Consider the following 14,241-nt stretch of genomic DNA (forward strand, 5'->3'; position numbering starts at 1 on the left):
GGACTTAAGATATGTCAAAATACCTTCATTGGCTCAAGAACGGGCAGGAGAGTCACATCATAAGGGTGCTTGGCCCAGCAATATGCCATATGTCATAATTTTCTCTCTATGCAGAACCAAGGTTGTAGAGTGACATCATCTGGGCTATGCACCCTGGAATAGGTCAAAATTTCATTTATTGTGGCATAATTCAGGAAAAAAGGGAGAGTCACATATTGTGAGTGCTGGGCTTAGTAATGTGCCCAAATCCTCCTACTGTGAAGGACCAGGCAGAAAAAGAGAGTCACATCACTTAGGTCATGGGCTCAGAGATATGTCACAATGTCCCCAGGATGCAGGACTCAGGCAGATGACGAGAGCCATATCACTTATGTTCTTTCCATGGAATATGTAACAGGTAATATGTGGTCAGAAAGCAGGCAGAATAGCCACATCACTTGGGTGCTGGGTCCTGAGATACAGCACAAGGCTCTCTTAAAACAGCCCCCAGCAGAGAGAGCTACATCACCTAGGTGCAGTTTCTCTCCTTATGCCACAATGTTCCATGTGGGTAGGGCCCAAAAAAGGAGTCACTTCACCTAGGAGATAGGTCCAGAGATATATCACAATGTCCTCTATGAAGCATAGCCCTGGCAAAAGAGTACTACTACTTATGTGCATGGCCAAGAAATATTTCACCTCGAGGTTGGCAGGTCCCAAGCAGGAGAGCCACATCTCCTAGGTGATAGGTCCAGAGTTATGTCAAAATGCCCTCCTTTGGGCAAGGCTCTGCCGAAAGAGTATCCTTGCCTGTGGGCCTGGCCTTGCAATATGTCACTATCCTTCCTTTGTGCACGGCCCATTCCAGAGAAAGGAGTTACATCACCTATGAGGTGGACACAGAAATATGTCACTATAATTTGGGTGGGCATGGCACAGGCAAGAATGTAACATTACTTGGGTGCTAGATCCAGTGATATATCACAATCCTTACTGAGAGAGGGGCCTATGAAGGAGAGTCATATCACTTAGAGTTTGGCCTAAGTAGATATCAGAATCCCATATATGGACTAGGACCACACTGGAGACTCAAATTACACAGGAGCTTGGCAAAAATTTATATCAAAATCACATTTTCAGAAAATTCCAAAGGTGAGATTTACAATACCACACATCTTGCTTTTATGTGTGACAACCGGCTTAATCCTTGTGAAATAATGACAGTCCTTACACACGGCTCGGTGTGTATACAGGACTCACAATTTCACCTGTGTGCCAAGCCCTGCTTTGATGCTGTCTGTATAAACTAAAGACTTTGTAAAATATGTGGAGTGTTGTAATCTCTTGTGATCTTTGCAGAAGAAGGAGATCCAAGACATCACGCATGTCCCTAAAGTTAGTTATGAGTCAAAATATTTTCTATTGGCTGAGCCCACATATGAGAGTCATAATTCCTGTGAGCCATGCCTAGTATATGCTACAATTCCCTCTGTGGTTATGAAGCAGGCAGAACAGCCACATCACCTAAATACTGGGCTAGAAATATTTCAATATTCTCTTAATAGGCAGGGTACTGTCAGAAATTTTACATAACTTGTGTTCTAGGTTCAGCTATGTGGTACAATGTCATTTGTAGCAGTATCGAGGCAGGAGGGGAGAGTTATATAACCTAAATCATGGGCCCAAATATATGTCACAGTGCCTCATTTTGGCAGGGCCCAAGCAAGAAATTCATATCATTTGGATACAGTGTTTAGAAAAGCCACAATTACCAAAGGAGGCAGGGTCCAGGCAGGAAAGGAGAGGCATGTAAGCTATAATATGTGTCCAGAAATATGTTAACAATTCCCCCCTGAGGACACTGTTAAGATAGCACAAGCAATCATTAATATGTGCGGCACAGTTATTTGTCAAAATCTCATTTATGGGCTATACAGAGGCAGAAATACTAAGTCACTCAGCAGCTGGGCAAAAGTGCTTGTCACAATTACCAGGCATATGAGTTGTTATTAGACTTTTGTAATTATCTCTGGTATATTGCATAATATCAACTGTGGCCATAGAGAAGGCAAGAAAGTCACATCACCTATGTGGAGGTGGCACCAGTGAGATGTCACAATCCACCTTCTGGGCAGGACCCTGTCAGAAAAGCCACATCATCTTTATGCTGACTGCAGTGACATATCCAAACCCCGTCTGTGGGCAGGACTGTAGCAAGAGAGGACACTCATTTGACCTAAGGAATTTATCTAGATATGTCTCACAATGTCTTTGATGTGCAGTACCAATGTTAGAGAGTGCCCTCACATTGTTTCTGGGTCCAGCAACAGGCCACAATCTCCGTGTGGTCAGGGCCCAAGCAAAAGTGAAGAAACATCACCTACATGCTGAGCCAAGTGATGTGTTACATCACTTCCTGTTGGCAGAACCCAAAAAGGAGAATCACATCACCTGTGTGCAGTACCCACTTCTGTGTCACAGTGCACTGTAAATGAAGGACCAAGGCCGTAGAAGGGATTCACATCACTTCCATGATGGGCTCAGATATGGCCCAATGTCACAAGTAGCCAAGGCTCAGGCAGAAAGAGAGAGTCATATTACATAGGTGCTTCTTTTTGCATATATCACAAATTAATATGTGGGCAGAAATCAGGCTAAAGAGCCACATCATCTGGTCCTGGGCCCTGACATGTTCATAAGTCCCCCTTAGAACAGGACCCAGACAGGAGAGTTATATCACCTAGGTGCAGATTCCACCCTTATATCACAAAGATCCATGTGGAGAAGGCAAAGCAAGAAGTCATATCATCTAGGTGATAGGCTCAGAGATATATCATAAAGCCTTCTTTAAAGCATGGCCCTGGCAAAAGAGTACAATCACTTTTGTGCCTGGCCTGGCAATGTGTCACTATTCAAGTGGGCAGGTCCCAAGCAGAAGAGCCATATCACCTACATGATAGGCCTATGATATGTCAAAATGCCCTCTTGTTACATGACCCTGGCATCCTCTTCTAAGTGATGGACACAGTGAAATGTCACAATGATGCTGAGGGAAATCAGGGACCCCGAACAGAGGGACTGGCTGAAGCCATGGCAGAAGAACAAAAATTGTGAAGATTTCATGGACATTTATTACTTCCCCAATCAATACTTTTACAATTTCCTATGCCTGCCTTTACTTTAATCTCTTAATCCCATCATCTTCATAAGCTGAGGATGTATGTCACCTTAGGACCCTGTGATGATTGCATTACCTGCACAAAATGCTTGTAGGGCAGGTGTGTTTGAACAATATGAAATCTGGGCACCTTAAGAACAGGGTAACAGCGATTTTCAGGGAACAAGGGAGATAACCTTAAAGTCTGGCGGCCTGTGGGCTGGGCAGGACAGAGCCATATTTCTCTTATTACTGAAAATGGGTAAGATAAATACCGCTGAATTCTTTCCCCAGTAAGGAATATTAATAATTAACAGCCCTGGGAAAAGAATGCATTCCCAGGGGGGAACATCTAAAATGGACACCCTAGGAGTGTCTGCCTTATGCAGATATAGATAGGGATGAAATACACCCTAGTCTCCAGCAGCATCCCCAGGCGTGCTAGGATTAGGACATGCCAGCCTGGCAAAATCTAGTCAGACCGGTTCTCTGCCCTTGAACCCTGTTAAGATGACAATGCGTGCACAGCTGGACATGGACGTTCATTAGTGATTCTAATCTTGCCCTGACCTCATGATCTCACCCCGACCTTCTGCCTTGTGATCTTTTGTTGACCTTGAAGCATGTGATCTCTGTGACCCACACCCTATTCATCCACTCCCTCCCCTTTGAAAATTGCTAATAAAAACTTGCTGGTTTTATGGCTCAGGGGGCATCAGGGAACCTGCCGGCGTCTGATGTCTCCCCCGGATACCCAGCTTTAAAATTTGTCTCTTTTGTACTCTTTCCCTTTATTTCTCAGGCCAGCCAACACTTAGGGAAATAGAAAAGAACCTACGTGAAATAACATTGAATTATCAGGGGTGGGCATAGTGCAGCAAGAATGTAACATCACCTGGGTGCTGGATCCAGTGATGTCACAATTCTTATTGAGAGCACAGCCCAGGCAGAAGTGTCACATCACTTGAAAATTGGCCCAGGTAGATATCAAAATTCCATATATAGGCTGGACCCAATCTGAAGAGTGAAATTACACAGGTGCTTGGGAAAGATTTATATCACATTCACAATGGAATTAAATTCTAGGAATTAGATATACAATGCCACACATGTCCCCTTTTTATGTAGGATAGTTGCTTTCATTCGTCTTTGATGTTGAAAGCCCTTACTGTTATTTGGGTGTGCATATGAGACTCATAGTTTTCTCTGTCTGCTAGGCATTATTATGACACTCTATATAACCCAAGGTTTTTATAAATTATGTGTGTTTGTTATGATTTTCTGTGAGCTTTTTACCAGATGAAGGTCCTTAACATCACCCATGTCTCAAAATCTTGTGACAAAAGTCAAAATTTACCTTATTGCCTGGGTTCCCATATTAGAGTCATTATCATGCCTGTTAGCTGTACCTAGGTAAATGTCATCATTACCTCTGTGGTTATTAAACAGACAGGACAGTCACATCACCTAAATTTTAAGTCAGAATTATTCCAATATTCTCTTTGAAGGCAAGACACTAACAGAAAATTCACAAAACTTGGGTTTTAAGCAAAGCCCTATGGCATAATACCCCTTGTGGAGAATGCCCAGGAAGGAGAGTAGAGTCATGTCACCTAAATCATGGCCCCAGAGATATGTCACAATGCCTCCTGTTGAAAAGAGCCCATGCAATAGAATCGTGTCATTTGGATCCAGTGCATAGAAATGCTAAAATCTTCACTAGAATCAGGATTCAGGCAGGAGAGGAGAGACACACAACCTAGAGGATGAGTCCAGCAATATGTTATGATCCCTTCTGAGGACACTGTTAAAACATGAGAGTCAAATCATCACTCTTTTGTCGAGGTATATGTCAAAATGTCATCTGTTAGCTATAACTAAGTAGGATTATTAAATCACTCAGGAGATTGGCAAAGGAAAGTGTCACAATAACACCTATAAAAAGTTTCAGGCTCCAGGTGCAATGGTCGTTATTAGGCCTTTGATCTGCTCTCACATATATGACACAATATAACCTGTGAACCTGGAGAAAAAAGGAAATTCTCATCACCTGAGTGGATGCTTGTCTAGTTGAATGTCACAATCCTTGCTGTGTACAGGCCTCTAGAAGAAGAGTCACTTAACCAGGATGTTGGTTTCAGTGATATATCTAAAACCCCCTGTGGGCAGGGCTTAGGCAGGAGAGGACACAAACCTCACCTAGGCAATTGGCTTGGATATATGTCACAATGGCCCCTATGTTTATGACCAAGGCAGGAGAGTGAACTCAGCTTGTGCTGGTTTCACCTATATGTCACCATCTCTCTGGTGGTCAGGGCTCAGTCAAGAGAGAAGAAACATCACCTAGGTGCTGAGCCAAGTGATATATTACACAGTTTTTATATTGGTAGAATCTACTCCCTCCAAACAAAGGGTCCCATCACATGGGTGCAGTACCCAGTTATGTGTAACAATGCACTAGAAGTGCAAGGCCAAGGCAGTAGAAGGAAGTCACATCACTTATATGATGGACCTTGATAAAAGCCACAGTGCTCTTTGTAGGCAAGCTTCCGGCCAAGATTTTGCATCAGCTGGGTGCTTCTTTCAGGGACATGTAAAAATGTCCTTGGTCCCACTGCCAAAGAAGGTATCATATATTGCTTAGGTGCTTAGCACACATATGTCACAATCCGAACTGTGCTGTGGGCCTAGAAAGGAGATTCAAAACAGTCAGATACTGGGCAAAGTCATACTTCTAAAGCACACACTCGAAAATGTTCAGAAATACATTTCATAGTCCCACACAAGTCCTGGCTTCGGGTGTAAGAGTCAACATCTCCTGTGAGTTGGGTCGAAGTGGAGACATCAGAGTCTCAACAATGGGCAAGATGCATGTATAAGAGCCCCAATCCCACTTGAAGATTGTGCTCCACTAGTAGATTCAAAGCACCACAGGTTTGCTGAATCATCGTTCAAATGTCACCAAACCAACTGCGGATCAGATTCATGTATGAGAGTTACAATTTTAAGATTTCAACGGCTTATGTGTGTGAAATTTAGTACCTCATTTGTCGGCTCTGTTTATGTATGAGAATGAAAATCGTGTCAGCTGGGTGTGCATCCAAGACTCAAAATAGCACCTGGTTGTTGGTGCCTGTTATGAAACTCTTTGTACCACTCATGATTTATGTGATATACCTGAGTAGCACAGTTTTCTGTGAATTGTTACAGGTGGGAGGTCTCAGAATTTATCCATGGCCATAAGACTGGCAATGAGAACCAAAATATCTCCCTTGGCTGCGTCAACGTTTGAAAGTTTTTGTTACACATATGAACTGATTTCATGAGTAAGTCCCAATTTTATGTTTGGGCAGAGACAAGACAGTAGAATCACATCATCTGGGTCCTTAGCCAGGCATACCTTATAAACTCCTTTGTAGGCACAACCCAGTCCGGAGGCTTATATCATCTGGGTACAATCTCAAATAATATGTCATCATGCCCACTGTATACATGGTTGAAAAAATAGTGGATAGTCACACCCCAAGGTGCCATGTTCAACAACATATTAAAATTCCCTCTCTTGACAGAGTACATAACAAAGGGTACTGTCACATCATCTAGGTTTTATACTCAGTGGTATGTCACAATTTCTTCAGTAGGCAGGATCCAGGCAGCAGAGGAGATTCACTTTATCTAGATGTTGTATCTAGCAATATGTCACAGTGTCCCCTGTGGGCAGGGCACTGGGAGGAGAGACACATCACCTACCTGATAGACCCAGAGATATGTGGTAATATCCCCTGGTGCCAGGGTCCAAGCGGAAGAGTCACCTTTTCATCATTTTAACCCAGTGATGTGTCACAATGCACCCATGGTAAAGAATTTAAGCCGAAAATTCTCAACACCTAGGAGTACTGGGCCTAGAGATATGACACAATCTGTTCATCTTTTAGGGTGACACCTTTAAGGGCTAGCTTGGTGTGTATGTGACAGTCACAATCTCATGTGTTTTCTAGATCATCGTATGACACATTCTGCAGCATCCGAAGGCTTTATGCAACATGCATAAGAGTAGGAACCTACTCTAAGGCATACATGCTCGTATTGACTCATAATCCTATATACTGCTTTAAACCCAGTTATGATAGTCAGCATCTCTCTTATAGACTGGGTTCAGTTGGGAGACTGATTATTATGCCTGTGATCTGGGTCCAGAAATGAGCCACCATCTCATCTGTAGCAAGATCCATATATGAAAGTCAAAATTCCATCTTTGTTCTTTATTTACTTGTTAGACTCAGTACTTTGACAGTGGCCTCTGCAAATGTGGGATGGTGATAACTTTTGCTCCCACCTGCATGTGAAACCAAGAATCATGATCTTAACCTTTTGCTGGGCCCTGTTATAAAACTGTCTACCACCTAATAAGTTTATAGAATATGAGTTAGTGTTGTAACATTCTGTGAGTTTTGTACAAATATGCAACTCATAAACTTACCTATTGCCATAAGCATAGTGATGAGAGGCAACATATCTATTATTGGTGTAATCCCAATTAAAATTTGACCATCATCCCTCTGAATAGAAGCAATGTAAATTAAATAATCCAATTTGTAGGAAAAAACTTGACAAGAAGGTAGCACAATTTAGGTTTTGTGCCAAGCAATGTGTCACAATGCCCTCTCTAGGCAGGGTGTAGAAATGAGGGTTACATTAACTGGGTGCTAGACCCAGCAATATAACACAATCCCGAATATGGAAGAAAAACAGATAAATCATGAGAGCAAACACACCTACAACATGGGACCAAGATATGCTAAAATACTTTCTGTTGCTGTGGCACAGGCAGGAACTTACATCATCGGGGTTGGGGGCCCAACTGTATGCCATAATTCTCTATGAAGGACCAAGGCAACAGAGGAACATCATCTGGGTGCTGGGCCCAGCAATATGTCAGAATTCCTTTTCACGGGCACAGTTTGGGAAAAAAGGAAGAGTCATATCTCCTAAGTATCAAGCTAAGCAATATTTCACATTACCTCATCGTAAAGTCTCTGGCAGAAAAGCAGGGTCACATCACCTAGGACAGGAGCTCAGATATATGGCCAAATATTCCAAGTAGGCAGGGCTCAAGCAGAAGAGAAGAGTCATAACACATATCATATAGGTGCTTCCCTAGGTATGTGACACAGTCTTACATGTGGGGTGAAAGCAGGCAAAAGAGCTACATCACGTTGATGCTGGATTCCGAGCTATCTCACAAGGTCCCCTTAGGACAGGACCCAGGCAAGAGAGTTAGAGCAAATAGGTGCAGTTTTTGCCCTTATGTTTCAATGCTCTATGTTGGCAGGACCCAGGCAGGGAGTCACATCACCTAAGTGATAGGGCCAGAGATATTTCACAATATCCCCCTGAGACTTGGCCCTGGTGAAAGACTAACAATACATTTGTGCCTAGCCTAGAAACATGTCACTATACAGGTAAGCATGACCCAAGCGGTAGAGCAAAATCCCCTTTGTGAAGACCCAGAAATTTGTCATAATGCCCTTTTTAGGGCACGGCCCTAGCAAAAGAGTTCCATCAGCTTTGTGCCTGGCCCAACTGTATGTTACTGCCCCTGACAGTGCACAGGGACCATTCTAATGAGGAGATTTATGTGACCTAAGTTGATGACACAGTGATATGTCACAGTGATTTCTGTAGGCAGGGCTCAGGCAAAAATGTAACATGACCAGGGTGCTGGATCTAGTGGTATGTCATGATTCTTACTGACAGCAAGGCTCAGGCAGGACAGTCACATCACCTGGAGGTTATTCAAGGTACATATCACAATTACATATGTGGGATGAAACAAGTTTGGAGAGTCCAATCACAAGGTACTCGGCAAATATTTATCTCACACTTGCAGAAAATTCCCAGGATGAGATTTACAATGCCACACATATCCTGTTTTCAGGAGTGACATCTGGCTTCATATATATGAGATGGTGACAGTCTTTACTGCCAGCTGAGTGTGTGTATGAGACTCACCATGCACTCTCTGTATTCTGTTATTACACTCTCTGTTGTATTCTGTTATTGCACTCTCTGTACAAGCCAAGGGCTTTATAAAATTTCTGAGGCTATTATAATCTTCTGTGGCCTTTTATTAACGCAGAGAGATTCAATCACTCATGTTTCTAAAGCAAGTAGTGAGAGTCAAAATTATTCCTATTTGTGGGGTATGAGAGTCATTATTATGCCTGTGACTTGTGCCTAGTTATATATCATAATTTACTCTGTGGTAATGAAACAGGTGTGACTGCCAAGTCACCTAACTATTGAACAAGAAATTTTCAAATATTCTACTTGTAGAAAAGTTCCTGGAAGAAAAGTTGCATAACTTGGGGGTGTCACCCAGATGTATGACACAATGCCCCTTTTAAGCAGTGTCTAGGCAGAAGAGGAGAGTCATATAACTTAAATTATTGGCCGAGACATGTGCAACAATGCCTTCTGTTGAAGGAACCAGCCAGGACAGTCATGTCATTTGCAAGCAGTGCTTAGAAATGCTACAATCCCCAAGGCAGAGGTTGCAGTGAGCTAAGATCACACCATTGCACTCCAGCCTAGGTAACAAAAAAAGAAAGAAAAGAAAAGAAAAGAAAAGAAAAGAAAAAAATGCTACAATCCCTGTGGAAGCAGAGTCCAGGCAGAGGAGGCAAGGCAGGGAGACACGTAACCTAGAAGATGGATTCAGAGACATGCTACAATTCTTCCTGAGGATATTGTTAAGACAGGAGAGTGAAATCACCAAGGTGAGCAGCTGAAATATATAGGTGAATCTCACTTGTGGACTACACCTTGGCAGGATTATTAAATCACTCAGGAGCTGGACAATTGTGTATGTCACAATAACATTAGTGAAATGCTTCAGGAATGGGAGTCACCATATAGCATATGACCTGGCTCCATATTTAAGACTCATGATTAGTCAGTCCTCTTATCTCATCTCAGGTATATGTCACAACATCGGTTGTGAGTGGAGAGCAAGTGGGAAGGTCACATCACCTGGGTGGGTGCTGGTCCTGTGAGATGTCACAATCCATCTTGTGGGCAGCACTCTGAAAGAAGAATCACATCAACTGGATACTGTTTTTGGTGATATATCAAAATTCCACCTGTGGGCAGGGCTTAAGAAAGAGAGGAGGCTCACTTAACCAAGGCAGTTGGCATAGGTATATGTCACAATGGCTGCTGTGTGCAAAACCAAGGTAAGAAAGTGACTACACCTTGGTGCTGAGTTTATCAATATGTCACAATCTCCCCTGTGATCAGGTTGAGAGAAGAGAGGAGAAACATGACCTAGGTGATGAGCAAAGTGATATGTTACAAAGCTTCTCATTGGCAGAACCCTAAAGGGAGAGTCACATCACTTGGGTGCAGAACTCAGTTGTGTGTTGCAATGCTCCATAAGTGCAGGGCCAAGGCAGGAGAAGGGAGTTACATCACTTACCTGATGGACCTAGATATCAGCCACAATGCTCTTCTTGGGCAGCACTCAGGCAGATAATTCAAATCACCTTGGTGCTGGTCCCAGTGATATGTAAAAGTGCAATTTGTAGGCAGGCCCAGGCACCTATGCTTAGGGGCATGGTCCAGGTATGTCACAATTTTATCTGTGGTTATGGCCTAAAAATGAGAGTCAAGTTATTCAGAAGCTGGGCTAACTTTTGTGTCCTAATCACACACTAGGATATATTCAGATATAAGTTTCACAGTCCCACACAAATCCCAGCTTTGTGTATGTGAGTAGACACCCCCTATGACTTGGGCCAAAGTAGAGGAGTCACAGTCTCAACAGTGAGCACGATCCATGCATAAGATGCCCAATTCCACTTTAAGATTGTGTTCCAGGAGGGGAGTCACAGCTTCACAGGTGTGCTGAATCATACGTCACCAAAAGACCTGTGGAGCAGACACATGTATGAGAGGAACAGTTTCAACCAGGGACAGCTGTTTTGTGTGAGATTTAGTACCTTATTTGTAGGGGCTATTCTTGTGAGAGAATGACAGTAGGATCAGCTGATCGTATATACATGAGTCACAATAGCACTGGGTTACTGTCCCCGTTAGGACATCCTTTGTACCATTCAGGCTGTATATCATATGCCTGAGTGTCATAGTCCTCTGTGAACTTTATACAATTAGTAGACCCATTGCTTTACTTATGACCATAAGACTGGTTAAGAATGTCAAAATATCTCTTCTTTCTGGGTCTAGATATAACAGCTGTATTTGTGCATGTGAGCTGAACCCAGGTATATGTCACTATTTCTCCTGTGGGCAGAACCAAGGTAGGAGACTCTCATCACCAGGATTCTGAGCTGAGAATACATTATAATCTCTTCTGCAGGTAGTGCCAAGTCAGAAGAGTCATATCATCTGGGTGCAGCTTCAAGGTGTTAGACTCACCAATATTTAAAAATGTCCTCTGTTGGCAGACTCCAGAATAAAGAGCAGAGTTGCATTATTTAAATTTTGCATTCAGCACTATGTACCTATTTCTTTAGAGCACAGGACCTAGGCAGGAGAGAGAAGTCACGTTTCCTAAATGATACATTAAAAGATGTCATAATGTTCCTTGGGAGCAAAGCACAGGTAAAATTGACAAATCACCTAGTGGATAGGCTCATAGATATGTGACAATATCTCTTTTAGGCAGTGCCCTGGCAGAAGAGTCTCACAATGCACACATGGGAAACAATTTAAGGAAAAGTTTTAACACCTGGCTAGTAGGTCCAGTGATATGACACAATCTCATTGGCATAATATGTTATTTGAGCTCTTATACACGGATCCTGTCCACTGTTGAGATTGCGAGTCCTCTAGTATAGCCTAACATAGATAGGATTGATTCACATATGTGAAACCAGGACTTGTGTGTGATGTGAAATTATTTCCAAACCTTTCTTAGCATGTGATTGGGACAGGTAACTTTGCCCAGCACATAAATAGTGGGACTCTCTTTTCTAGGCTCAGACCACAGATGAAATTGTGCCATATGTGGAACAAACATGAAAGCAATATATGATATCTTCCTTGACTCTGCCTACAAAGCTCACTTTAATATATTACTGAGACCATCACCCAGGTCATGTGAATTATCTGCCTGAAGCCTGCTTACAAAGACAATTGTGTTCTATATCTAGGTCCATCAGGTAAGTGATGTGACTCCCTTGTACTGCCTTGGCCCTGCAGTTACAGTGCATTGTGTCACATAACTGGGAACTTCATCCAGGGGATGGGATTCTCCTTTTTGCATTCTGTCAACAGGAAACATTGTAACGTATCACTTGGCTCAGAACCTAAGGTGATGTTTCTTCACTTTTGCCTGTGCCCCAGTCACAGGGAGATTGTGACATATTGCCAAACCCACTGACCAATGTAAGGTAACTCTCCAGCCTTGGCACTGTACATAAGGGCCATTGTGACATATGTCTAGGCCAATTGCCTAGGTTAACTGAGTCTCCTCTATTTCCAAAGTCATGTTTACACGGAGGTTTTTGTCACTGAAACCAGCATCCAGGTGATGTGACTCTTCTGCAAAGGTCCTGTCCACAAGGTGGATTGTGATATCTCACTGGAGCCACAGCCACTTATGTGATGTGACTTTCTTGCATTCTCTCTGACCAGAGGTGATATTGTGCCATATACCTGAAACCATAACAAAAGCCTAGTAACAGCTTATATACCTGAAGCCAGGATATGTTCAGGAGAGTTATTCTTATTCTTAAACGTTTCCACAAGTGTAATCATGACATACACCTTTGCACTGCTCCTGAGTGATTTAATAATTCTGCCTAGGTATCACCCACAAATGAGGTTTTGACAAATGCCTGGGCCAAGCACCTTGGTGATTTGACTCTTGCTGTCTTAACAATGTCCTCAGGGGATATTGTAACATATTTCTGGACACATCACCTAGGTTACATGACTCCCCTCTCCTGCCTGTACCCAGCTCACTTTGGTAATTGTAACATTTCTAGACACTATATCCAAATGATATGACTCTTTTTTCTGGGCCCTGTCAACATTAGGCATTGTGACATATTTTTGGGGCCAACATTTAGGTGATATGACTCTCCTCTTCTGTCTGGACACTACCCACAATGGACATTGTGCCACAGAGCTGGATTTAGCACAGAAATTATGTGAGATTTCTGACAGGACCCTGCCTACAAAGAGAATATTGGAATATGTACAGTCCAGCATTTAGGTGATATGACTATTCTTCCTGCTTTATAACCACAGAGAATATTGTAACAGATACCTAGGCATGACTCACAGGAATGATAATGACTCTCATATGTGTACTCAGCCTATAGAGAATATTTTGACACTTATAACTAGATTTAGGGACATGCATGATGTCCTGTATCACCTTCTTCTACAAAGGTCACAAAAGATTACAACATTCACATGTATTTTCCAAAGTCTTTGGGTTATACAGACAGAGTCAAAGCAGGGCTCAGGACACAGCTGAAATTGTGAGTCTTGTATGCACACCCAGCTGACAGAAAGGACTGGATGGAAGGACTGGACACAGGTGAAATTGTGACATATACCTGAAAAAGCATCTAGGTGTTATGACTCTTTATTTCTGCCTGAGTATTGCCTACTTGTGGCATTGGGCTATATCTTTGAGCCCATGACCTAAGTGATGTGAGTCTCTTATTCTGTCTAAGCCTTTACAATGAGAAGATTGTGATGTGTTGATGAGCCCAGCAATTAGGTAATGTGACGCTCATCATGTTGCCAAAAAATGCCTACAAACAGGACTTTTGCTGTAGTTCAGGGCCCCTCACCTGGATTCTGTTACACTTATTCCTAGGTCATGCATAAAGAGGGAATTTCAGCATATTTCTGGGCCTAGCACGCTAATGATGTGACTCTCCAGCCTGTGCCAGAGCCAGAGCAGGTATTTTGATATACCTTTGGCCCATTTCCATAGGTGTTTTGAGTCTCCTTATTTTGCTGGGTTTCTTCTATGTGAAGTTGTGTTATATTGCTGGCTCCAGAGCCCAATTATTGTGACCCTCTTTCCTAAGACCTGCATAGACAAGGCATTGTGTCATACTTCT

This window comes from Pan paniscus, chromosome Y, assembly GCF_029289425.2.
Source record: "Pan paniscus chromosome Y, NHGRI_mPanPan1-v2.0_pri, whole genome shotgun sequence".
Taxonomy (NCBI): Eukaryota; Metazoa; Chordata; class Mammalia; order Primates; family Hominidae; genus Pan; species Pan paniscus.